The sequence below is a fragment of the Pithys albifrons genome, chromosome 17 (genome assembly GCF_047495875.1).
Source record: "Pithys albifrons albifrons isolate INPA30051 chromosome 17, PitAlb_v1, whole genome shotgun sequence".
In the NCBI taxonomy this organism is placed as follows: domain Eukaryota; kingdom Metazoa; phylum Chordata; class Aves; order Passeriformes; family Thamnophilidae; genus Pithys; species Pithys albifrons.
Window position 1 is genome coordinate 10844352 of NC_092474.1, and position 5130 is coordinate 10849481.

Here is a 5130-nt window from a genome sequence, read left to right on the forward strand (position 1 = left end):
GCGGGCGGAGCGGCGCCGCCGAGGGGTGCGGGCGGCGGCGGGCGGCGCTCCCGCAGCGCGGCGGGCGGGCAGGGCCCGGCGGGCCCGGGCACGGCGGGGAGGGGGCCGCGCCGGGCGGGAGCAGCGCGACCATCGCCCGCGGCGGCTCGGGCGGAGGGGCTGGGGGCGAAATCCCGGGGGAGGCCTAGACCTCGAGGCTCCCGCAGCTCCCAGTGCAGGAGCTGGGTCCTTCCGAGGGCAGAGCCGGGAAGGCGAGCACCTGCCCCTCGGAGTGACCCACCTGCCCCAGGTGTGCCCCTCGGGCCGCTCCTCCGCGCCGGCAACGGGTGGCCAGCACCTGGCCCACCTGAGTGCTCCACCTGGATGCTCAGCCTGACCGACAGGGGACTGCGGTGGCACTGGCTCTATAGGTCAGCACCTATAGGTCTTACTACTATAACTGAAAGGATTCCAAGTATTGATCCAGGTTGCCCAAAGTTCAGAAGAAGAGGCTGGGCACTCGGCCGCTGCCTGCCTGACAAAGCCCACAGGGGAAGTTTTGATCCAGCCCTTGAAACGGACATAGAGGCTTTGTTAGGGAATATCATAAAAGGTTATATAAAATTGAAAGAGCTTGTACCTAAAAAGCCTATTACTAAACGTCTTTGTAATCAAAGACAGGTAGTTAACTGGCAACAGGTGCTTCAATAACAATGTTCTGTTTAAAAACAGAAAAAGATAATGGCATCAAATCAGACATATGTTTCCAATGAAGAAAGGACCCCGTTGCTTCTTGCTCATCCTCAGACAGTGATTGTGCCTCACTGCCAGACTTGGATACCTCAGCAGTTTATCTACCCAGAAAGATGAAGGTGTGATTATCACATAATAAGCTTACTCATGCTCGCTCTGCTCTTGCTGGCACATGAACAGCAGTTATTATGTGATGACAGTCTTCTCTGCAACAACCCAAGTGCAACTTATCTAGCCTGGGGTCCCACTGCAGCCAGTGCTGCTGTGTCCCCACCACTACAGTCACGTGTGCTGGTCAGGGCAAAGCTGCCATGGAAAGAGAATTACGCTGCAGCCCTGGCTCAGTGAGCTCTCTGCCCTCACCTGTGCTGTGAGCACCAGATGTGCAGCAATTCCTGCACAAGGTGCCCTCCATCCACCCTCAGGATGGCAGAGAGGAGAAGAAGCTGGCCCCTCTGCCCCTTTCTTGCTTTGGAGCTTGGCAGCAGCTGTCATGGTGGTTAAATGGGCTCTTCAAAAGGTTCATGGCACAGACATTGATCAAGCACCAACTTTCCATTCAAACCTGCAGTGTCATTTCAGGTTCTAATTATAGCCCAGGTACCTTTTGGGGTTTTGTTGTGGGCTGTTTTTTTTGTTTTAGAACAGGCTATTTGATACTAGTAACACAGAATCACTACTCATGGCTGGATGAACACGAGTCCTGGCTTTCCTTACTGCACTTGCTTGCTGGGAGCCCTGGCTCCTACTTGGGTCCTTCTGCCAGGAAGCTCAGAGGTAGCAGGAGGATGAAATGAACATTTGCCAATAGCTCTCTGTCTTGGGAAGTTAATTCCATCAGGATGTAACATTGCTTCTAGAGAGGCTGCCGTTTTTGGAGTTGCAGCTGGTGCTGACAAGGCATTGCTGTGAGGAAGTCCACGCAGATAAGATTCCTGTCTAGTCTGACTAACAGTGCCCTCACCCTCCCTGGGGTCTTCTGAGCTATTCCTGAGGACTGTAGTGACATTGCTGTCTACAGGTGGGTTGTAGCTCCATGCATCAATCAACTGAGCACTGCAGAATTTGGAGCATATGCCTCATTAGTGAGAAGGGACTCACTAGTGCAGGTGTGATTCATCACTTTGGAGAGCATGTCGGGGATCAGGACATGAAATGGCTTGACTAACAGAGGTAATAACAATGGAGGCAGGGGCCATGTTACAGAATTGAGCCACAAAACAGCAGCTGAAAAAACTGTAATGGGACAGTGAGAGCACAATGCAGAAACTTGGCTGTCCACAACACCTGTATCTGTGTTTCAGTTGGGAAAAAACCCAGCTGTTCGGAGAATCTGGAGTACATCCTTTCCATAAATTCCTTTTGGAGGTTCTTCATGTATCTCTTTTTCTAGACAAATTAATCTTGGGATCACAGTGGCTGCATAGCACCCACTGCATACTAAAGAGCTATTCTGGAGCCAAATGCCAGGGAACAACAGTGCCCGGCTGCAGAGAGAGGCACATAATTCCAGCACGGCTGAGCGGTGAGATGTGCAGGGACCTCTCTCCAGAGAGAGCGTGGCTCCTCTTCCATCTGGCAGCACAAAAGAGGACAGGCCTGAATCCTCAAGACATGAAGATTAGATTACATAATGTGCACACTCACTGCTTCCTGAGACAGAGCAGAGTTAAACTATCCGTGTGATTCAGTCCGAGGCCAAGCCAGAGAGGAGCTGCATTTTCCTCCCTGAACCTGGGGAATTCTGGAGCAAGTGAGTAGCCTGAGGCTGGCGGGGGAAGGTAGATCCAATTCCAGCGTGCAATGACAAACAAGGCACTGCCCACAAGGGTAAAATCGTGGCTTTCCAAAAGAGTGCTTATCAAAAAGCATGTCCAATGAGCACATGCTTGAGCATTTTTGCAGGAAGGGTTTGGTCAATTCTCTTTGGCTTCACTTGTGTAGAGAAAATTCTGACAAAAATGGGAATACTGTTCAAACAAACAGTGGCTTCACTGCCTGCACTGAATTCAGGGGACTGTAGTTCCATTTCAGTTAAAGGCCTCAAAAAGGAGTTTGAGAGTGAAATGCCCATAAAATAAAAGACTCCAGCAAACTGTGGATGGGAAGGACAAACTGTTTCTGATGTTTTGCAGCTGTTCTCTTTGTACTAGTTTCTTAGTCTTTATTATTTATCTCACCTGCATTTGCAAGAACATAATCATCTAGGATAGGTATAATATCATACAAACCATTTGACAAAGCCAATGAAAATCAAAGCTGGACTGGGCTGAGAATCAGGATACCAGTCAAGAATCTGTCCTGTAACACAAGATGAACTGCCTAGCCCTCATTTATGGCCTTTCCTTTCCCTTCACTGTTTCTTCATTGCTTATAAAGGGTTTCAGAAATGTGACTATTTCAATAGTCATATAGATGCCAAGTGTTGGTCTTCTGGCATATTGTATTTGGATGGGCATGTGTTTCCTCCAGAGGAAGCAAAAGCACTGACAGCTGGAGATTCTGTTTGCTTGAAGACTTGGTATTGCTCTTCAAGTTTTACTCCACAGGAGAGGAATAATCCTGACAGTATTACAAAGGCATTATTGTTCTGGCTAATCCCTGTGCTCAGATTCACCCCGGTTACTTGCATCCTGATTGCAAACAGAGAACTTCCCTTTGTATTTGTCAGGATGTGGCAGATAGATTGGAAGTCACGGTTTTCTATGGTCAAATAGCATTGGAAGTGGAAAGACTGCAGGGTGATCATGTAATAAGCCTACAGGAATGGGAAAGGAGGATGAAGGGCAATAGAACAAAAATAACAGTCCACCAGAGAAATGAATGAATGACAGGCAAAATACAGCTGTGGAAAGACCGGATGACAGAGAGATACGGGGGAGCAGAAATGTGTTGGGAAAGAGGTGAAGTTCCCTACACATTATAATGTACATACACAGGACTGGCCACAGGGCCAGGCTGTGCCCTCAAAGCTTGCAGTGGAAAAAACAGGCAAGTGCAATCATCAGTGTGGAAGAAGGGAATTGTTTCCAAAAGGAAGCAACAAACGTTTTCACTGTGCTGCTCTGTGAGGGCACAGACTGGGCTTGACTCTGCAGCTCCATGTTGTTGGCACAAGAGAGGCCAGTCAGAGCAGGAGACCAAACTTCACACAGAGATGGTGTCCCAACCCTTTCTGAGCTTCTTAAACCAAATGACATGAAACAAGATGTAGTGGAAACTCTGCTGCTCAAGGGGACAGATATGACTGAGCTCCCTCAGCTACCATGTGTGGCCTAACTTTAGCCAGACTCCAAGGAAGAGACCTGAGCTTCCCTACTCCAGGCATGTAACAAAAGTAAATAATTTTCCTGGAATTACTCCTCGCCCTACCTCCTTCCCACACACCCTTTCTGAGTCTCAGTCTCAGTTCACACAGCTAAGAATGCAATTAATTAAGCTGATATAGCTGGCTCAGCTTTGCAGTTGTAGAGCCCACGGCTGGCAAATGTCACCTCTTTCATATCAGACATCTCTGTTGCCAAACTGCAATCAACTTCACAGTCACATCTCTGCAGAAGGCACTGCTGTGCCAGTGGAGGTGAACCACAAGGCAGGCAGGAAGCTCATTAAAGGAGAGATCTGAGCACAGGTTCTAGGGAAAAAAACCCCAAATCTCTGAATATCACTGAAGCAAAACTGATGTGGTTTTAACAGTGAGTCTTTCCCTCCATTTGACACAGTCTTGAGGCACAGAATGATAATGTGCCAAATAGTAAATAGCAATGGACTGCTCAGTTGGTCAGCTTGTCTTTGGCTTACATTGAGAGCAGCAATTAATATACAAGGCAGAAAATTAAATCACTTCGTAATTTTCCACTTTTAGATGACCTGAGCTCTCCTTGGTAAGAGCAAAGCTTTTCACAAGCCTTCACAGATGTTTTACAAGCACAATAAACTACGTAAGTGATGGAGTCATCTCTTTCTGAAATGTGATCTGGACCACAGGATTATGGCTGCTTTTCAGAGAGACAGGTGGACTCTTCAGCTGCATTAAATAGGATCCCTGATTAATAGGTAAAAAGCTTGCTTTTTTTTCCTGACTAGGAACATTTAATCTTTACCAGTTTAGAAAAAAAAAAGGATTATTTATCAACTGCCTAAAGAATTAGTTCAGGGAATGGAAGGGAAAGAGAGCAGCACTGAGAGCCAGACACTTGCAGTCTGGGTTGGAAGAAGTTTAGGGACAAGGCTGAATAAATTGCTATTGCTTGCTTATTGCTTGATCTCCAGCCAGTCTCCTGGCAAAGAAAACCTCTGTATTTATTTTGGGAGAGGGTTATTTTCCAATGGGAAGAGTATTAAGGTGTATTGAGATTATCATACATCAGTCCTCAAATTTTATTCTGTCACTATTGA